This window comes from Pseudophryne corroboree, chromosome 9, assembly GCF_028390025.1.
Source record: "Pseudophryne corroboree isolate aPseCor3 chromosome 9, aPseCor3.hap2, whole genome shotgun sequence".
In the NCBI taxonomy this organism is placed as follows: domain Eukaryota; kingdom Metazoa; phylum Chordata; class Amphibia; order Anura; family Myobatrachidae; genus Pseudophryne; species Pseudophryne corroboree.
The window spans coordinates 258,370,931-258,394,338 of record NC_086452.1 but is presented as its reverse complement, the minus strand read 5'-3'; positions in this window follow the sequence as shown (position 1 = coordinate 258,394,338).

Genomic DNA, 23,408 nt, shown 5'->3' with positions numbered 1-23,408 from the left:
TTCTCTTTCTTCCTCTTCTCCTTCCTCTTCTACCTTTTGGGACTTACTCCCACTACCACAACTTCCAGAAAATCTTTTTGCGGATTTAACAGCACCGATAACTTCAGCAGAAGTACTAGGGGTTCTTAAAAAATTAAAATCTGATAAATCACCAGGCCCGGATGGCTTCTCAAACAAATTTTATCAATTACTAAGTACCCACAAAGCACAATCTCTAGCAGCATGTTTCAATTCTATGATCAATAATGGGGCTTCTCCTCTTCATTTCTCGGATGCCTTTATTAAAGTGTTGCTAAAAGGGGGCCGTAATCTTACTTTAACGGTGTCGTATAGGCCTATCTCTTTATTAAACTCTGAGATTTTCACAAAAATTTTAGCGGAAAGACTGAAACCTATATTACCCATTATAATACATAAGGATCAGACTGGCTTCATCACTGGGAGGCATTCGGTTGTGAATGTGAGAAGAGTCCTAGCTGCTATCCAACATGTGAACACTACTGCTAACTCATTCTTCTTCTATTGTAGTTGCGTTAGATGCTGAAAAAGCATTTGATCTTGTTTTATGGCCCCATCTATTTCAAACTTTGGAAAAATTTGGCTTCCCACCCCATTTTATTAACACTCTTCATATATTGTATTCTACCCCTAAATCTCGAGTTGCCTGCAATGGAACCCTGTCGTCAGCCTTTACATTAAGTAGGGGCACAAGACAAGGGTGCCCATTGTCACCGCTATTGTTCACTATCATCATAGAACCCCTAGCTATTGCCATATGTAATTCCCCATTAGTTCAAGGAATCAAAATTGGCACTGAGGAATTGAAGATTAGCCTGTTTGCAGATGATATCCTTTGTCTTTCCAACCCTCACATCTCTCTTCCTGCCTTGGTCCAGCTACTGTACTTGAGTCCTTTGGAGCAGTTTCGGGAAATAAAATGAACATGTCCAAATCGGTAATTCTTCTATTGGGGTCCACTACTTCAGACTTCTTAAAATCTTTAAATGTGCCTTTTTCATTAGCTCCCTCACAATTTAAATATCTAGGAATACAAATTTACTCAAATTTACAACATCTCTATTCTGCCAATTTTAATTCTTTTTTTTGTATAATCAGTTTTTATTAAGGATTTTCAAAGACATGAACAAAGAAAAGAAAAACACAAACATAATTACAAATACAGAAAAACCGATACAAATAAAGCTAATACTCACAAATCTGATTGTACAAATGCCTGATGAAGGGATAGCAAACCAGCAGAAAAGGGTGAAACCTTCAAAGGCAATATATACCAAGTTGGCAGGTGAATAGAGCATAACATCCGAAGAGCAAGAGATACTGTAATGAAATATAGCAGGGAGACCATGCTATGCCTGCGAAAAGGCTGCAATGTACATCAACAATAAAAGGAGTTCTTAAACATAAGGAACATAAAGACTAAAAGAGAAGCAGAATAGGAAAGTCAGTAGGCATCAGGGAAAGAAGCAAGAAGAAGTAGGAAGGAAGAAAAAGAAAAAGGGGGGCAAGAAAAGTAAGGGGTACCACTTAGCGAGATATGTGAAACAGAGAAACAGGGATATTAACTACTATCCAAGGGAGTGGCTAAGTAGGCCTGGGAAGCCTTGTATTCTAGCCAAGGGGACCATGTAGAATCAAATTCATGAGACTTGCCTATCGATGAGAGGAACAGGTCTTCCATTCTCATAAAGTAATCTAGTTTAGTGAACTATGCACGACGTGTAGGAGGGAGGTGGGATCTCCACATGGCCGGGATTACAGCACGTGCTGCGTTACTTAAATGTCGCAGTAATGAGTGTTTGTGTTGGGACACTGGAATATTGGAGTGATTAATAAGCCAGAATGCAGGGTCAGATGGGATCTGAGTCTTAAGAATGGCCTGAGAGATGTGCATAACCTCTTGCCAAAAAGGTTGGATCAGAGGACATGTCCACCAAATATGTAGGAGGGAGCAAGATGGGGAGGAGCAATGCCAGCAATGGGCTGACGAGGAGGGATACATAGCATGGAGGAGAGAGGGATGCCTGTACCATCTTGTCACAACTTTGTATTGAGTCTCCCTGATCTGGACACAGACAGAGCTCGTGTGAGTTTTTATGAATTTTTTCCCCCAGTCCCTAGGCGATAAGGAAATGCCCAAGTCCCTCTCCCAAGCCACAGCAAAGGGTGGGGTAATGATAGGTTGGGAGTGGCAAATGATTTTGTATAGTGTGGAAATAGTGTGGGTCGGGTCAAGAGCAGCAACACAGAGCTTCTCAAATAGGGTCAATTCCCTGGCGGCGCTTCGAAGTCTAGAGCCAGTCATCAAGAAGTGTCTTATTTGTAGGAACTTCCAAAGTCCTGTTGGGGGCCCTCAAGTCTGCAAACTGTTTGACTCCAGTCGGTGATACCATCTGACCGACCCTGAACAGTCCTGTTACAGCCCATCGCGAGAAGTGGGCGGGGTTGACACCCGGTGTAAAATCAGGGTTGGCCAGAAAGGATGTCAAGGGGCTGAATTTAGAAGAGATGTAGGGAAGTTCCCGTAGCGTTTTCCAGGTGTCTAGCGTGGGAGTTATAGTAGGATGGGTGAGGAGCAACTTAGGGAAGGAGGGGAACCAAGGGAACAAGGGAATATTTCCAGGAATTGCTGCACGTACAGGCCCTATAGTTCCACCCATTGTTTAAGTTTGCGATTTCTCGTCCAGTCTATAATTCTACTCAAAAGAATGGCACGGTAATAATGTTTTATATCAGGAAGTTTGAGGCCGTCACTCTCAATCGATTTAGTCAATTGGGAGCGCTTAAGCCTAGGTCTCCTCCTCTGCCAGATAAACTGCTGGATCAGTAGTGAAATAGATCAGAACCAGGACTCTGGGATACGAATCGGGAGGGCCTGCATTACATACAATAATTTAGGAAGGGTATTCATCTTAACTATATTTATCCTCCCAAACCAGGATAGATATTTCATATTCCATCTAGAGTAGTCTTTCCGAATCATTTGTAAAAGAGGCAAATAATTCAACAGGAACAACTGAGACTCGTTAGCGGACAACTTAACACTGAGGTAAGTTATGTGAGAAGATTGCCATGAGAAGGGGAAAGAACGTTTAAGGTCCGCAACGGACTCTGTAGGGGTGGAAATATTAAGAGCGCTAGATTTAGAATAATTAATTTTGAAATTGGAAAGCTGTCCAAAGAGGTCAAGTACTTTCATTAGGTGCGGCAAGGAGTCAGTGGGGTGGGATACTATGGCTAAGAGGTCGTTGGCAAATAGGGCTAACTTATACTCTCCGTCTCCTACAGAAAAAAACCCTGATGTCGTGATTAGCTCGTATAGCTCTAGCCAGCGCTTCAATACATAGCACAAAGATCAATGGAGATAATGGGCAACCTTGCCTAGTGCCGTTGCTTATGGTGAATGGGTCAGATAAGGTGCCATTTACGCGAACCTTTGCTGTCGGAGAGTTATAGAGGGCCAGTATCCAAGTAAGTGCATCGGGACCTAAGCCTATATGCTCCAAAATTTATATCATAAATTTCCAACTGACCCTATCAAATGCCTTTTCGGCGTCAGTAGAGAGTAGAATAGTAGGGGTAGAACTATGGGATGCTAAGTGGATGAGGTTGAGGATTTTGGTTGTGTTGTCTTTAGCCTCTCGGCCAACAACAAAACCAACCTGGTCATTGTGAACTAAGAGAGGGATCAGTGCATTTAATCTATTTGCCAGAATCTTCACGTAGAGTTTGAGATCCACATTTAGGAGGGAAATGGGTCTATAGCTGGAGCAGACCGAAGGGTCTTTGCCCTGCTTCGGTACCACTGAAACATGGGCCTCCAGAGAGTCACGGGAGAAATGAGAGCCAGATGTAATTGAGTTAAACGCTCGAAGGAGTAGGGGGATCAACCTATCCTTAAACACCTTGTAGTATGCGATAGTGAATCCGTCAGGGCCAGGGCTTTTTCCCGACGGCATAGAGGAAATGGCTTGATCCAGCTCTTGGGCAGTGAAAGGGGCTTCCAGCAAACTGAGTTTCGAGGGCGGGAGAACGGGATAATCTATGGACTTCAGATAGTTCCTTATTTTTTGGAGTGAAAGGTGGGGGTCTGTATCTGAGGAGTCACTCTCTAGGTTGTACAACAAGGCATAAAATCGTGCAAAGCAAGTCCCAATCTCAGGTGATTTGAATTTGGGGATTCCTCTGGCATCCTTCACAGAACTAATAAACGAAGCCGAGTGTTGGGCACGTATAGCTTGAGCCAGGACTCGGCCAGGTTTATTGCCACACTGATAATATTCCCATTTCCATTTACGGATGGAGAGAATTATATTATGAGACAGGAGTTTTTTCAGCTGCGAGCGGGCTTCCGACAATTCTACAAGGGTCTCATCCGACAATGATACCTTGTGAGAGGTCTCGAGGGCATGAATCTTAAGTAGAAGACCTGAGGGCAGGGACTGCTTATGTTTCTTCTTATATGTGCCTAATTGTATCAGCTTGCCGCAGAGTACACATTTATGTGCTTCCCACACAGTTAGGTGGGAGACATTGTCTGTAACATTCGTGGCAATATAATCATCCAGAGCCTTATCTAAGGCATCCTTACAAAGTGCGTCATAGAGAAGGGACTCATTGAGTCTCCAGGTCCATTGTTTATGGGGACCGTGGGGGAGGTCTAAAGTCAATTTCACTGGAGCATGGTCTGACAGGTGATAGAGCCAATAGTGGCATCTATGAGAAGCGGGAGGTGTCTGTGGCTAAGGAACAAGTAATCAATATGGGAATAAACCCGGTGAGGGTGTGAATAAAAGGAGTAGTCACGTCCTGAGGGATTGAGGGTCCTCCAGGAGTCAGCTAGTTGTTGTGTGTGGAGCAGGCATTTGACATGGCGATATTTGGATGCAACAAATCTAGAGGTTTGGGATGATGTGTCAGTACTGGGGTCTAATGTCCAATTTAAGTCCCCACCTAAAACAGTGATACCCTGGGACAGAGAGTCTAACCTCGGGAGATGGGAATTGAAGAAAGACAATTAAGCCTGGTTCGGGGCATAAATCACTGCAAAAGTGAACAATTGCTCAAAGATTTTACAGGTCAAGAGAAGGAGCCTACCCGGTACCACCCTGTGTGTGGAAACGTCAGAAACGTGTAAATCCCTGGAAAAAACAATAGCCACACCCTTGGATTTGCTACCTGGGGTGTTACAGTAGTATGCTGTGGGGAAGTAGCGACTGGTAAGAGAAGGGTTACGAATTCCAACCTAAAAAAAGGGGTCTCCTGCACTAATGCAACATCTGCTCTTTCAGACCTCAGTAGAAGTAGAAGGCTAGATCTCTTATCCGGCGTGTTAAGACCACGTGCGTTGAGGGACAGCACTTTAATCTTCCCCGGGGTGCTCATGGTGGAGTGAAATAGAGCGAATTCCCATAAATCTGAAAGTGGAGGGAAAGAAAAAGGGGAGAAAGAAGAGCAAGCGTGGAAAAAGAGACAAAGAAGAAAGAAATACAAGAACAATGTAATAACATCAGCAAAAGACCCGCAGGAGAGAGACTGAACCGTATCACCTTCAGCCTCCCTACTGGCATTGAGCCAAGGGCGGGTTTAATGGGGGAGCAGGAGTGAACCGCAACAGGGACCATGGTGAAAAAACATGTTTGGAACTGACACAAAAAGAAAGGAAAAAATCCTGCAATAAGAGGAATAGTCGGTGGGTGACAGGGGCAGCAGAAAAATCCACAACCCCCACCACCAACCGGACAGTATAAGCAAACAAATTAGCTAGTTAGCAATAACATCCGTTAACAGGGATTTAACAAAAGGCATATGCGGGAACTCTCGTAAAAGAAAAAATACCCACTAACACTGCATTAGCAGTACGAGTCCCTAGAAAAAAGCAGGAACAATAATGCCATAGAGAAGAGTCCTTCATAGCAAATCAGTCTTGGAGGGAGAAGCAGTTGACTGGGCTCTTTTCTTGGCGCCTCGTGCCATGGTTGTGAGCTAGGTGCCGTTTAGGGAGAGGAACATCAGGGAGAGGGAACTCCCAATCCGGAATTTCTAACGGAGGTAGACCTAGTGAAGAGCAGAACGAGGAGAGGTCTGCATGGGAAGAAAGGGTGAACCATTTTCCGGAGGAACAGGCTTGGAGGTTAAAAGGGAAACCCCAGCGATAACGTAGCTGACGTTTCCATAGTTTGTCTGTTAGGGGTTTCAAGGATTTCTGTTGCTGGAGTGTGTGCCAGGAAAGATCTTGATAGAGGCTTATATCAGAGCTGTTGAAGTCGATACCGGCCAGATGACGGGCTTTGGACATAATTTCCTCTTTCTGGGCGAAATAATGGAGTCGGCAAATGACGTCACGGGGCCGGTCAGTGGAGAGGCCTCTCGGCCTGAGGGCTCTGTCAAAAGTGATAACGTTGTCTGAATCCTTATTCAAGAGTTCGTTAAATATCTTGGTCAGGGAGTCCACTAGCCCAGATTGGGGAACTTCCTCCGGGAGACCACGGACACGGATGTTATTCCGTCTGCCTCTGTTGTTGATATCCGTCATTCTGGACTGTAAGGCACAGATCTCTTTGGATTGAGCAAGGATGGAGTCACTCAACAAGGACATACATGATACATTAGCCTCTTGGTCTTCCTCCAGATTCACTAAGCGATCAGACAGGTGTGAGATTTTGCTTTTAATGGAGGCGAGCTCATTCCTGATAGTGTCTTGAAGGTCTTGCTTAGTAGGGAGGGACCTCATGAAGGTCATGATTTTCACGGCCGCCCGCCGTCGCTGGGTCAGCCATATCGTCAGCCGGATTTAAGATCGAGGAAGCAGAGGGAGATGTCGGGGGATGGGGGGAGGAACAGTTCTCCATCTGTGGGGAGGTCGTTGGATGAAGGAAAGGACTCAGGTCCGCTTGAGACCTCATGACTTTTTGAGGTTGGTTGTTGCTCCGTTTAGAGGATTTCAAGGAACGCCCCATACTCTGGGGGTCAGCAAGGAGGATGTTTGCAATAAGCTCAGGATGTGTCAGGATCAAGAAGATATATACAACAGCATAGTTCCTGGGGAGCGGTCACTCCCTGTGGCCTGGTCTCAGGTGGCCTCGAGTAGAATAGTGGAGAACGAGAGCTCAGGGCGGTGCATTACAGTACGGAACAGTAATGCTGGCAGCTTGTGGCAAAGCTACGGAAGCACTGAGAGGGGGCGGGCCGCCAATCAGTGGAGCTGGGAAACGAGGAAGGCAGGGGGCCTCTATAGAAGGGAAGGGATCCGGCAGCTGGGTGTGAGAATGGGTAGCCCGAGTAGGATTCACCCAGGGGGGTCTGTGACGCAACCCTAGGAGGCCGCCCAGCCTAACACGGGGCAGGTCAAAAGGACACCTGCAAATCCAGCCTGTGCAGTCCCGGATGAGGCCGTTTCAGTGCCCGGGATAAGCAGTATGCACTGCTATATTTGACCGTGGGCCGTAGCTGGAAGGCCCTTGTTCAGACGGTTCTCGCCCCAGGGGGCGGGGAGAGGTTGTGCGGGGTGCATTGGGAATAACGGGGCATCAGGGGGAGCTCTCAGTGGCACGGGAGTGCAGACCCAGAGGACCACTTAACGTGGCCAGGGGGCCGTGGCTGACCTGGCGGTCTGTCCGTAGCAAGCAAGAGTGCTCGCTGACAATTAGGTTGTGAGGGGGGGCGAGGAGGGGAGAACACCTCGTGCAGGCTGGGGCAGTGGAAGAGGCTCTCCTTACTACCGAGGGGTACCGCCGCCGGACGTCCGCTGCGTCCCCCTCCGTCTCTTGCAAGCAAAGATGGCCACCGCTGGGACTCCAGAACTCCCGTCCCTGCTCTGGCCGGGTCCCGAGTCTCCCCCTCCACTCGGTCAGTGTCAGCGGTGCAGACGGAGCGAGCCCGAGGCAGGGGTAAGGTGCAGGGATCTCCGTCAGGCGCCCTGGGAGAGTACACCACGCGGCGGGGGCACGTCCACAAATCGAGGCCCCGGCTTGTAGGCAGCGAGTAGGCCGCAATCCGCAGGAGCCAGAAAACCGGCTCCCCGACTTCACAGCACTGACTCACCACCAGCCCAGCTGTTTAATGCTGCAGAACTGGGCAAGTTACACAGAAAACAGGCGTGAAGAGGCTAATTAAAGCAATGAAAACTCCCAGTTTCATGGGAGCTCATGCAAGGTCCTGCCAGCCAGATCAGCCTCCAGGCCACGCCCCCCAATTTTAATTCTTTAATCACTAAAATAGCTACAAAATTTGAAGCGTGGATCCAGGGCCGTTTCTAGACAATTTGGCTCCCAGTGCGAGATTTCAAAATGCGCCCCCCCATTGGTATAAAAAAAAATTGCGTGCCCCCCCCCCCCCCCATATAGCCAGAAAAAAAGCATGCGCGCGCCTTCCAACAAGGCTGTGTGGCCTGATTAAAATGGGCGTGGTCTCATTTCAGTGGGCGTGGCCTCGTCTGATATCACACCCACCACAGGGGGAAAAAATAAAAATAAAAAAGTCCCCTTTTTACACATTACACCAGGCAAGTGTCCCCATATTACACAGCGCGGCAGGCAGGTGTCCCCATTTACAAAGTGCGGCAGGCAGGTGTCCCCATTTTACAAAGTGCGGCAGGCAGGTGTCCCCATTTAACAAAGTGCGGCAGGCAGGTATCCCCATTTTACACAGTACGGTAAGCAGATATCCCCATTTTACACAGTACGCAGGCAGGTGTCCCCATTTTACACAGTACGCAGGCACGTGCCCCCATTTTACACAGTACGCAGGCACGTGCCCCCATTTTACACAGTGCGGCAGGTATCCCCATTTTACACAGTACGCAGGCATGTGTCCCCATTTTACACAGTGCGGTAGATATCCCCATTTTACACAGTGCGGTAGGTATCCCCATTTTATACAGTGCAGCAGGTGCCCCCATTTTACACAGTGCGGCAGGTATCCCCATTTTATACAGTGCGGCAGGTATCCCCATTTTATACAGTGCGGCAGGTATCCCCATTTTATACAGTGCAGCAGGTATCCCCATTTTACACAGTGCGGCAGGTATCCCCATTTTATACAGTGCGGCAGGTATCCCCATTTTATACAGTGCGGCAGGTATCCCCATTTTATACAGTGCGGCAGGTGCCCCCATTTTACACAGTGCGGCAGGTATCCCCATTTTACACAGTGCGGCAGGTGCCCCCATTTTACACAGTGCGGCAGGTATCCCCATTTTACACAGTGCGGCAGGTATCCCCATTTTACACAGTGCGGCAGGTATCCCCATTTTATACAGTGCGGCAGGTATCCCCATTTTACACAGTGCGGCAGGTATCCCCATTTTATACAGTGTGGAGGGTGCCCCCATTTTACACAGTGCGGCAGGTGCCCCCATTTTACACAGTGCGGCAGGTGCCCCCATTTTACACAGTGCGGCAGGTATCCCTATTTTACACAGTGCGGCAGGTATCCCTATTTTACACAGTGTGGCAGGTATCCCCATTTTACTCAGTGCGGCAGGTGTCAAGTGGGGAGGGAGAGAGAAAGAGAGAGAGAGAGAAAGAAAGAGAATACTTACAACTTGCCGCTCTTCGGGTCCCGCGGGCCGGCCGCCTCCTCCGTCGATGGTTATCTTCTCCAGTCCTCTCCTCCCTCTCTCTTCCACCCGAGCGCTCCTGCTCGGGGGGCGGGGCTTCGCGGAATGACGCGTTTGCGTCGTGACGTCACGACGCAAACGCGTCATTCCGCGAAGCCCCGCCCCCCGAGCAGGAGCGCTCGGGTGGAAGAGAGAGGAAAGAGAGGAGTAGTCACGAAGTGCCGCGGCGGGCGCCCCGTGCGGTTGCACGGCTCGCCCGCCGCTAGAAACGGCACTGCGTGGATCGACCTCCCCCTTTCTTTGTTGGGACGTTTAGCTGTAATAAAATCCATTATCTTTCCAAAGATATTTTACTGCATGCAAATGTTACCAGTAGCTATACTTCAATCTGATATTAAACATCTAGACGCGCTGTTTTCCAAATTTCTTTGGCAAAACAAGCTCCCAAGAATTGCTAAGGCTAAACTTATTACTCCTAGGCATAAAGGTGGGTTAGATTATCCTGATTTGAAAATGTATTCCCATGCAACTTTTTTCAGATACATTAATGCCTGGATATTGAATAAATCTCAATACATTGATCTGACCTTAGATTGAGCTATTTTTACCCATATTCACCAAGTGCCCTCCTTCAGTCGAAAGTATCTCTTATACCAGTGAATTTTCAAACTCATATATTATTTGCAGATACCTATAGAACATGGATCGCTATTAATAAAAGTTGTGAAAGTAATCTATATAGTACCCAATACATTCTGTTATGGGGAAATCCCTCTTTTACACCATCAATAACAAACCTTTGGTTTGGTACGTGGCAATCTAAAGGGCTAGATGTTTCATATAAGGTATGTGATCCAGGTGGCCACATGTCCTCGTTTGAAGATATCAGTCAGCGATTCCAATTACCTAAAACACATATGTATATGTATCTCCAGATGCGCCATTTTTTAACCTCAATAAAGCTCCCCTTCCATACATAACCAGCCAGGCTATCATTGTATCACAGGTTAATTCCCTAGAAATGTTTTTTCTTTTCTCATACAATAAGGTCTATAAAGTCAAGTATATGTATCAACTTCTTCTTAGTTATGTTAAACATGGACAGTGGGATATATTATTGGATAAATGGAAAATGGATATTTCTTCGCTGACTGTTATTTCTGAATTGACAGAATCATATTCCCTTTCAGTGAAGGTTTTATCTTCAGCTTATTTACAAGAAGTTCATATTCGTACCCTGCATAGAGCATATATTACCCCACATCAGAGAAAATACATGGTCAAAGTGGAACAAGGTCATTGTTATAAACGTGGTACCTTAATAGCTGATTTCTTACATTGTATGTGGGATTGCTTTAAACTTAGACAATTTTGGTGTAAAATTGTATATTTCTATTAATAATATGTTTAATTTGCAGCTCAGTCCAGATCCAAAAGTGTGCTTAGGGACTAACTTCTCAGCATGCTTTAAACTTAGACAATTTTGGTGTAAAATTGTATATTTCTATTAATAATATGTTTAATTTGCAGCTGAGTCCAGATCCAAAGCGTGCTTAGGGACTAACTTCTCAGCATGGTCCTTGGGAAAAGATAGGAAAACTATTAGTGATGAGCGAGGTTCGGTTTTACTCGGTTTTACTCGGTTCTCAAAACGGCATCTTATTGGCTATCCAAAACACGTGACATCCGTGAGCCAATAAGATGCCGTTTTGAGAACCGAGTAAAACCGAGTAAAACCGAATCCGCTCATCACTAAAAACTATTCTTCCTCTCCTGATTACTGTTATTACTGTCTGTAAAAAATGTATACTAATTCATTGGACAAAGAAAACTGCTCCTCGTCTTGCAGAAGTAAAGCTTAAACTTCTTCAGTTTTTATATTACAAGAGGAAATATGAATGGTTTGATTTATATCCAGGAATTCAGAGGTTTTATCGTAAATGGGCTCCATTTATCGGTACTTTGGAGTTGGAGACCCAACAACATATTCAAAAAGTTTTTGAGAACTTTAGTTCTGATCCTCCTTATTCCTCTTTGAAACAGATAGAAAAATAATAGACCATCTTGAGAATTGAAATACTGAGGTTTACTAATTGTTAAATCGTGTAGATTTTCTCTTTAGCCCCCCTACTTCTTCTTTATCTTTTCTTCCCCTACCCCTCTTTCCCTACCCTTCTGTATTTTTGTTTGTTTGATTAGTAATTTCTGATTGATATTACAGAATTTAACTATTACTATATGGATCTCCAAGGTCTATGGTTCCACATATTTCTACTTATGATGGGAGATGATTGAAGTAGATTTTGGGGATGCATCTGTATGTTTCTTCTTTAACCCCCTCTTGTTAGAGGGTATTGCTACTGTAATACTTTGTTGTTGTACAAATACTCTGTTTGTATTAAAATTTCAATAAATATATTTGCCAAAAAAATGTTGCTATTACCCAAATTAATGAACCTCTACTGTGCTATTCCGAGACTTCTTCCCAGACAATTATTTAATAGGTTTACCCAAATTCTCATTAATTATGTATGGAAAGGCCTTAAGCCTAAAATAGCCAAAATACTATTTCCCTCCCAAAACTCAGAGGAGGTGCTGCCTTTCCGGATTTTGAGGCATACCACTCCGCCTGTATATTGAGCCAAATTAAAGACTGGTTTGGATCTGATGCCCTTAAACCATGGGTCATTATTGAAAGTGCTATGATGTCTCCTTTTGGTCTCCCAGACCTCCTATGGTTACCTACTATGATAACTCCCCCTCGAACCCATACTTGTAAGACAGTTTTCACGACTATTCAAATTTGGCGGAAATTTGTATCCCCTAACACAGGAATTCCCTCTCTATAATTTGATGAGTGGGCTGGAATGGGTTTGACTTCATTGACAGATGTACTCCAGGTAGATGGGCTGGTACCCTTCTCTCTCCTCCAGAGTAAGGCTAATATTTCACCTCGAGATTTTACAAATATTTACAATTGAGACATTGGCTACAGAGTCATGTCTCACTCCCCTTGAGCAACTTGATATTCCCCCCTTAATACTGTACAAACTTAAATCCTCATCCCACAGAGGTATTATCTCCTGGTGGTATCAGTATTTGCTATCGGAACGGACATCTGGGAAATTGCCCTCTCAAGTTAAATGGGAGAAAGATTTCTGTCAAGTTTTAGCTGATGAGGATTGGGATGTCATTTTACTAACTTGTTTTAAGATATCTAATTGTGTTCACGACTCGGAGATGTACTATAAACTACTATATAGCCCTTTTTCCAGTTGATGAATACCTAATTAATAAATTATATATTTTTTATTACTAGTATATTATCTATTAAAGTTGCTTATTGATAACTTTGTTAGAATCAATATAGCCACATATTGCTAGTTCAGTTACTAAAGTATCAAATATTGTTTTATAAAGGCTCCATAGAAGTAATGCCATAAACAGGTCTTTGTGTGAGTTTGTCTATGTCAGTGCAAACCGTGTTTAAAATTGTACACTTAGTTGTTTTTTAATGCCTCAGTAAAGATTGTAATATTGTAGAACTGCACCTCTCCTAGACGGGCGGAAACACACTAACTTTGGAACGCGTAGTGTGGCGGAAATGGGCAAATTACTTTGGAACGCATGAACACCGCTACTTATATCCAGGAGGGAGAATACATCAAATAATTTTCTATCCTGACGAAGCCTTGTAGGCGAAATGCATTGACCCCAGATCGCATTGATCCTTCCAGTGCCGCACAGCACTGATAGCGGGCTGGTTGGGTGGTCTGCCGGCAGACACTTCACCTTCCAGAAAAGAGCATCCAGCGTCCATTTATATATCTGAAGCAGACCCTCTACTCCACAAGGCATTCAGGGGAGGTAAGAATGGGAGTCCTCTCACCTACCTCCGTTACACGTGGGGACTTGTGGGCAGACCCCGTACAGGCTTAAGGACACAAACCGCTTACACCATACAAGAACAGATTCTTGGATAATTTACATCTGGTGACATTATTTTTTATTTTTTATTTTTCATTCTGCATCTAGGGAGTAAGTCGCAAGTAGCGCATCCCACTTTTGCCATTTACGGTATTGAAGACTTTTGTTCTGTACATATATAACTATTTTACTACACGGAGAGTGTACAATTATTTAAGTGTTGTGGTATATGTTGTGAGTCTATGTGTTTTATATTGTATACCGGTATTAGGAGTCTCTATTCTCCCCAATACGATTTTTTAGTTCATTATATATATTATTTTATATAAGTTCAGTTATATCTTATCAGATCCACATAATAAATATTTCTATGCTTTTACCATTGAGTACCACATGTTATTTATGAGGTGAGGAGAGCACTAGAGTTTGCCTGGTTTACTCAGTCCAATATCAGCTACCAGCAGTTTGGACCAGCACATGCAATCTCCACCACCAACACCCTCATGATCAACCTCCTCATTATTTATAGAAGTACAGTAGTCCTTCCAAAAAATTTGAAAATCCTGATGTCCATTAAAACAAATTACAAATTCTATGAGAAAGACCTGTGCCAGCAATTGCAACAAACATAAACTTCTTCTGTAACAGTAGATACTGTACCAGTGTGGATGAGCTAATATTGTGTGATGAGGACAATGATATTAACAACAGTGAGGAGGAGGATGATGAGGATGATGTGTTTGACATGTTCCAAATGTAACGATGAACAACAACACTTAGGCACTTTAAGCCCATTGGTTGCTTGGTTTGTGGGGGCCCAAACAAACCAAGCACTTCAGCCACAAAAGTGGTAGTCTCTGTCATTGAAATGTTTGGTTTGTTAAACTGTGCATGTTCTTTTAAATATACAAAATAAGGGTTAGTGGCTGGGCCCAAGGACAATTCTATATTGCACCACTTGTGAACTAGATTTAGGAGAGAAAACATGGTATTATCCCTATGCTTAGACTCTCTGCACTGCTTAGACTCTCTGCACAACCTCAGAAATATACAGAGGTGTGTTACCCAGTTGGGAAGTAGGCAATGTAGAATTGCCAGTAGGTCAGTTTCCTAATATTAATTAGTGTGTAACATAGGCTACTATGGAGCTTGAAGCTCTGCAGTGATACTATTTATTTACATGGCTTCTCTTTCAACCCTTGATAGGAATCCTTGGCTATTAACATTATATTATGTTATGGCCTTTTCTCTTCTAAATTGCTGTAAAGCAGATTGTCATGTCAGATTTATTTAATTTTCTTAATTAATCATTTAAATGAACCAGTTTCAATCAATTAATCAACGCTTTACCTGCCTGCCACTACATGTACTTCCCTGGGGCCTATTCTTTTGAAAACATTCTTTCTATGAGGTTGTATAGTTTATTAAATTGCCATCCTGTCTGCCACTGCTGTGCTGCAATGTGGAGGAGTTATGATATTACCCATATATGTTATTACTCCTACAATTCATAGGTTTGAAATAAAACGTGTGTATCATTTACTAACTTCCTTACACTACTGTCACGCAATGTCAGTGTAATTACAGCCACATTGCGTTCCGTTCTGCATCAGCCACATTGAGGTTATTTTATAACCTCAAATACATGTTTTTCTTAACAAAGCACAGCCAACATATGAATTGCCACATCAAGGTCATCACTAGTTAATTTTTCACAGCATTGTCCTTTGTACTACTGCATAAATCTCAGACCCCAATTTAGCTGTTTCTATCACTTCACGCCTGAGGGACAGGTAAGCATATTTGTATCACTACAGTATTTCAGTGGTGTGCTGGTTAGCATATGTACAGTTGACACTATTTTCTACTAGTGTGCAAGGATTTGTTTATTTGGCCTCACATCAGAACTTCAACTGTTCCAGTAGTTTTATTTATATTCAGATATGTAGTTATACTATTGAATGCTCAGCAATAAACAAAAGGTTATACAAGCAGATGCTGATAGTGTAAACACAATACACAGAATGCAAGCCAGAACATTTTTAGATAATGTATTATGAATGCAGTGTTGCACAGCCAGCTTGAAAACAAGAAAAGGCAAGGATATACTGTACATCACTAAGATATATGAACACTCAATTACCAAAGAATAATACAGTAGATCCAAAAGTTGTTCGGGAAAATATAAAATTGCAATTGTCACTCTGTTACAACAGTATCCTGAATGGTTTCTCAGCCATATGAGTTGATCTCCTCTGGGTCCTTATGAAACCAGTTCTTATGTTGAAGAAACTAGTCAGGATACTGTTGGAACAAAGGGACTGCTGTTATTCAAAATTTGCCTGGAATATTTTTGAACATATTATTACACTATCTGTGGACAACAGAGCAAGTTAACTTAAATACTGCTCATACAATATAGTGTGTGATATTTCTAATTCCATTTGGAAAAGTGAATAGTAAATATCACCAAAATTCAATGTAGTGGATTTGTCCTGATTCGACAAACACAAACATGTTACTGTGTGCCAGCTGATCTGTAATGACGCACTAAAGTTACTGGTGTTCTTTTAATCAGTTATGGATCATCTGAAATGGGTTTGTTTACTACTGGTTCTTTATTCATCTTTCCTAGATGACTGTTTAAATGATTTAACCAGTAAAGAAAAAATGTGAAACATTTCTGCATATGTTACCAAGTATTATGTGTTTATAATGTTGTGAGTAATGATGTCTTTTATTTAAAATATGCTTTGAGAATTAAATATGTTAGTGATCTTAGTGATATACTGTATATCCTGTGCTCCTATCTGATTTCTCTCTTTGGTCCATATACTATATGGAGGTTGGCAATTTGTCTATTAAGAACCAGCTCTTATTTCACAAAGAGAAGAATTAGTTTTAGGAAATGCACAGGAACAGTTTTAGGAAATGCAGAATTATTCAAGTAAACCTTCCAAAAGGTTAAGAAACTTCAATGAAAATTATATTTACATAGCTGCCCAGTAAGTCAATGGCCCAGCCATTGGGATTTTAGGGCTTGCCATAGTCTTCTGCCAACATCTTCTAAGGCAGTAGAAACCTGTGTCATACAAGAAATACCCAATGGGTGGGAACATTGACTCATGGAAACACAATTAATTGAATACGTATTTTCCTTTAGGAGAAGCTAATAGGAACGTCCCGAGAAAAAGATTGATACAGCCAGGGTAATTGCTTTCAAAGGACAGTTCATATTTTCTGGATCATAATAACTATACATAAATAAAAAATGCCCTCATACTTCAGGCTTCCATAAATATCAGTTTTATCAGGTAGTTTGACAAATCTTACATTCGGAACCAAAAAGTTTCTGCAATTGGTTCCAAAATAAAAATAACCAATAAATAGGAAGGGTCAGGGCCTCTGACCACTCACTTTAATCCCTGCTTTTAAACAACCCCATGCAATGACTCCTTCAAATCTAACCAATGCTGTGCACCAATCATCTCTAAAGGTCCACACACACGGCGCGATTTTGACTGAGCGATTTACCTTGAACTGGCAGTAGGCGATTTTAACTAACTGTGCAAGTGATTTTGGCTATGGGTGATTTTGAATAACTCATTTAAAGAGGGGGATGCTTTTACTTTTCCAGCGACCTAGTCAAAATTGACTTGCCTGCACAGTCTATTTTTCCCAGCGATAGCGACCTGGCAGGGACGTGAATTGCTATCGCTCGCTGTGTACACAAGGAGCGATATGCAAAAACTTTCTTAGCGATTTTGACTATATAGTCATATCGCTCCGTGTGTACAACAACTTTAGCCTGTGTGTGGACAAGCCTTGAAACAGAAAGCATAGTCATGTTCCATGTGAGATTTAGTATAGGAATAAAAATCATCATGTGATTCTGCAGTTCCCTGTTTTTACATACATGTAACCCCTGGGTAAGCTGCAGCTGGTGCTACTGCCAGCTTTTGCCCCAGTGGAAGGGGAGATGGACAATGTGAGCCTGAAGTACACTGTGAGCCTGATTCTGAGTTGCATGCAATGTTGCTGCCAGATGAAGTGTCCAGTGTGCATGCGTTCTAGTGTGCACGCTATGTTCAGAGGTGGATGCTGCTGTGTCCGCACTAGCAACTGCTTGATGATAATATGCAAATGCCAGAATGTGCAAACCCTGAGATGCCCATTTTCTGTACCAAGCTGGTGGTTCCAGACAGTCCACTATCAGTGCACCATTGTGTTCACCATCAACACTTGCACCAGACTATGGGGTATATGCAATTGCGGTCGAATTCCCGAAACTGTCGAATTTCTGGATTTTTTCGCCAAAAAAAATAATTTGTCAATGCAATTCAGTGCTTTCCGTCAAAAAAACGGACTTTCAAAATTCGACTTTTTGAAATTCGTCTTTTGTCAAATTCGACTTTTCTGCAATGATACAAGTGCTGCAATTCGACCAAAGTGTATTCAATTCAAGTTTGGAAATTCGACAACAGTGCTTTTAGACAGTAAATTCGTAATTTTCAATCCGCCACACTTTGGAGGGTGAAACCAATAAAAAAAAATTAAAACATGTTTTTTTTGGTGTTTTTTTGGGGGGGAATAGCATATCTATTTTTATTAGAAGGGATTAGGTACTTGGTTTGTCTTTTTTGGTTGCACAAGTATTTTTTATGTATTTTTAAAAATATATATATATTATTATTATTTTTTTATAGCTGGAACGGTAAAATCAAGGAAAAAAATGGCGTGGGGTCCCCCCTCCAAAGCATAACCAGCCTCGGGCTCTTCGAGCTGGTCCTGGTTCTAAAAATGCGGGGGAAAATTTGACAGAGGATCCCCCGTATTTTTAAAACCAGCACCGGGCTCTGCGTCTGGTGCTGGTGCAAAAAATACGGGGGACAAAACGAGTAGGGGTCCCCCGTATTTTTTACACCAGCATCGGGCTCCACTAGCTGGACAGATAATGCCACAGCCGGGGGTCACTTTTATACAGTGCCCTGCGGCCGTGGCATTAAATATCCAACTAGTCACCCCTGGCCGGGGTACCCTGGGGGAGTGGGGACCCCTTCAATCAAGGGGCCCCCCCCCAGCCACCCAAGGGCCAGGGGTGAAGCCCGAGGCTGTCCCCCCCATCCATGGGCTGCGGATTGGAGGCTGTAGCCTTGAGAAAAATGTCTGAATATTGTTTTTTCCAGTAGTACTACAAGTCCCAGCAAGCCTCCCCCGCAAGCTGGTACTTGGAGAACCACAAGTACCAGCATGCGGGAGAAAAACGGGCCCGCTGGTACCTGTAGTACTACTGGAAAAAAAATACCCAAATAAAAACAGGACGCACACACCGTGACAAGTACAACTTTATTACATACTGCCGACACACACATACTTACCTATGTTGACACGAAGCAGTCGGTCCTCTTCTCCAAGTAGAATCCACGGATACCTAAAAATAAAAGATAATTATACTCACCTTCCAGCGTCCAGAGATACATCCACGTCCAGAAAATAATCCAGGTACTTGGCAAAAAAAAAAAAACGCAATGACCCGATCCTGCGGACTGAAAGGGGTCCCATGTTGACACGAGACCCCTTTCCCCGAATGTGCCGGGACCCCACGTGACTCCTGTCACTGAGGTCCCTTCAGCCAATCAGGAAGCGCTACTACGTGGCGCTCACCTGATTGGCTGTGCGCTGTCTGTGCTGTGACAGCGCATCGCAAAGCCTCTCCATTATATTCAATGGTGGGAACTTTGCGGCTGACCGCGGGTAACCCCCCCGCTGACGTCACGTGGGGTCCCGGCACATTCGGGGAAAGGGGTCTCATGTGTCAATTAGAGATGAGCGCCGGAAATTTTTCGGGTTTTGTGTTTTGGTTCTGGGTTCGGTTCCGCGGCCGTGTTTTGGGTTCGACCGCGTTTTGGCAAAACCTCACCGAATTTTTTTTGTCGGATTCGGGTGTGTTTTGGATTCGGGTGTTTTTTTTAAAAAACACTAAAAAACAGCTTAAATCATAGAATTTGGGGGTCATTTTGATCCCAAAGTATTATTAACCTCAAAAACCATAATTTACACTCATTTTCAGTCTATTCTGAATACCTCACACCTCACAATATTATTTTTAGTCCTAAAATTTGCACCTAGGTCGCTGGATGACTAAGCTAAGCGACCCTAGTGGCCGACACAAACACTGGGCCCATCTAGGAGTGGCACTGCAGTGTCACGCAGGATGTCCCTTCCAAAAAACCCTCCCCAAACAGCACATGACGCAAAGAAAAAAAGAGGCGCAATGAGGTAGCTGTGTGAGTAAGATAAGCGACCCTAGTGGCCGACACAGCCGTGGACTACCGTACTGTACTGTGTCTGCTGCTAATATAGACTGGATGATAATGAGATGTAGTATGTATGTATAAAGAAGAAAGAAAAAAAAAACCACGGGTAGGTGGTATACAATTATGGATGGACTGCCGAGTGCCGACACAGAGGTAGCTACAGCCGTGAACTACCGTACTGTGTCTGCTGCTAATATAGACTGGTTGATAATGAGATGTAGTATGTATAAAGAAGAAAGAAAAAAAAAAACACGGGTAGGTGGTATACAATTATGGATGGACTGCCGAGTGCCGACACAGAGGTAGCTACAGCCGTGGACTACCGTACTGTACTGTGTCTGCTGCTAATATAGACTGGATGATAATGAGATGTAGTATGTATAAAGAAGAAAGAAAAAAAAAACCACGGGTAGGTGGTATACAATTATGGATGGACTGCCGAGTGCCGACACAGAGGTAGCTACAGCCGTGAACTACCGTACTGTGTCTGCTGCTAGTAGACTGGATGATAAATAATGATATAAAAAATATATATATATCACTACTGCAGCCGGACAGGTATATATTATATAATGACGGACCTGCTGGAGTGGACACTGTCTATCAGCAGAATGAGTTTTTTAATTTTTATAGAATAAAAAAACACCACACAAGTCACACGACGAGTGTACTTTTTCAGGCAGACATTCAATCACAATATACTATACTGGTGGTCAGTGTGGTCAGGTCACTGGTCACAGTGGTCAGTGGTCAGTCACACTGGCAGTGGCACTCTGGCAGCAAAAGTGTGCACTGTTTAATATGTACTCCTGGCTCCTGCTATAACCTATAACTGCTCCCCAGTCTCCCCCACAATTAAGCTGTGTGAGCACAGTCAGATATTATACATAGATGATGCAGCACACTGGGCTGAGCACAGATATGGTATGTGAGTGTGACTGAGTCACTGTGTATCGTTTTTTTCAGGCAGAGAACAAGAACAGAACGGATTATTAAATAATAATAAATTATAAAACTGCACTGGTGGTCAGGTCACTGGTCATCAGTCACTAGTATAACTCCTCCTAAGCTCCAGTAAGTAAATGAAGTGTCTCACTCTCACTCTCCTATCTATTTTAATTTCTAAACGGAGAGGACGCCAGCCACGTCCTCTCCCTATCAATCTCAATGCACGTGTGAAAATGGCCGCGACGCGCGGCTCCTTATATAGAATCCGAGTCTTGCGATAGAATCCGAGCCTCGCGAGAATCCGACAGCGTGATGATGACGTTCGGGCGCGCTCGGGTTAACCGAGCAAGGCGGGAAGATCCGAGTCGCTCGGACCCGTGTAAAAAAACATGAAGTTCGGGCGGGTTCGGATTCAGAGAAACCGAACCCGCTCATCTCTAGTGTCAATATGGGACCCCTTTCAGTCCGCAGGATCGGGTCATTGCATTTTTTTTTTTGCCAAGTACCTGGATTATTTTCTGGACGTGGATGTATCTCTGGACGCTGGAAGGTGAGTATAATTATCTTTAAGAGGACCGACTGCTTCGTGTCAACGTAGGTAAGTATGTGTGTGTCGGCAGTATGTAATAAAGTTGTACTTGTCACGGTGTGTGTGTCCTGTTTTTATTTGGGTATTTTTTTTCCAGTAGTACTACAGGTACCAGCGGGCCCGTTTTTCTCCCGCATGCTGGTACTTGTGGTTCTCCAAGTACCAGCTTGCGGGGGAGGCTTGCTGGGACTTGTAGTACTACTGGAAAAAACAATATTCAGACATTTTTCTCAAGGCTATCAGCCTCCCATCCGCAGCCCTTGGATGGGGGGGACAGCCTCGGGCTTCACCCCTGGCCCTTGGGTGGCTGGGGGGGGGACCCCTTGATTGAAGGGGTCCCCACTCCCCCAGGGTACCCCGTCCAGGGGTGACTAGTTGGATATTTAATGCCACGGCCGCAGGGCACTGTATAAAAGTGACCCCCGGCTGTGGCATTATCTGTCCAGCTAGTGGAGCCTGATGCTGGTGTAAAAAATACGGGGGACCCCTACTCGTTTTGTCCCCCGTATTTTTTGCACCAGCATCAGGCGCAGAGCCCGGTGCTGGTTTTAAAAATACGGGGGATCCGCTGTCAATTTTGACCCCGGATTTTTAAAACCAGGACCAGCTCGAAGAGCCCGAGGCTGGTTATGCTTTGGAGGGGGGACCCCACGTCATTTTTTTCCGGGTTTTTCCCGTTTTTTTAAATCGCGGCAAAATCCGGCAAATCGGACGTTTTTCGCCCGCGGGACTGTCGAATCCGTTTTTCATTGAATATGGTGAATTCCGGCAGCCACCTGCCGGAATTCACCTGTCGAATTGTGTCGAATTAAAAAACGGCGATAATTTGCCGCGATTCTCCGTGAATTGCATATACCCCTATGGCAGTTACAGTTTCTTCATATGAACATGGCCTCTGTGTAAGCAGTTGTGCATCTGAGAACACAGCTTGGATGCAGTGACATGCCCCTGACACTCCCTTGTGGCAGAATGTTTTGCACTCCCTTCAGTCCACCTCCAAGGCACAGCCCAGGAACAGCCATCGCTTTACCTCTGGTGTTCTGGTACCAGCTCCTCCATATACTTTAGCACATCACTGTGTACACTCGGGTAATGTACGTGCCATAGGGATTTCCAGAATATATCGTACATGTGCAGTAGGAGATAATCACTGAAAGGTGTAACCATCAGCATTACATGCAGTTAGCGTCCATATCTGAATCAGAGTTGTCTTGAAAATGTATTAGGCATTCGTGGGTGGTGACTGAGAGGTAATAGGTAGGTGGCTATGTGGATGCAGGAGATAGTCCATCTGATGGCTGTGCTGTGGGAGAGTCACAGGCATGACACTGAGGTGGCTGAGAACTCAGATGCATAATCGCTCACATTGGAGGCCATACTCTGATGGAAAATCTGCACCTAACATGGGGCTGCTACAAATTTTTATGGTGCGACTGATGTTTGTGCCTAAAGATGCACCAAGTGGTATTTAAGCATCTACACATTCAGATGCGTGGCTGAACACCATGGAAGGACTGGTAGTCTTATTTGCATAAAGATGCAGAAGCAGTACCGCCAAAAGGCACAAATGCAGACGCTACAGCATCCAACTCAGAATCAGCTCTTAAATGTTGCCAGCTAAGGAATGAAAACTATAGTTCCCAGAATCCTAGCCAAACACCGCCGGCCCACCCCCTCCCGCCCAGCGAATGCCTATGTCTGTCAATCAAACAGAGGCGAACACAGGGCTGAAATGGCCGTCGACTGTCTGGCATGCGCCGGCGCACTGTGGCACCGGCACATGCGCAGTTCAGACCTGATCAGCTACAGCACCGATCAGGTCTGAATTAGGCCCTATATTCCCTAGCACATACACACATAGGTTGATTTTTTTGTCAGAAGCCAAATAATCTGGCAATATGTTTTGGGACTTTGGAAGTAAATTGGAGCACTATAAGGAAACCCACATAAAACAGAACATACAAACTTTAAATACGAGTACATGGCTTTGATGGCAATCAAACCCAAGACCCCAGTGCTATGTGGCAGGAAGCAAACCATTGAGTCACCC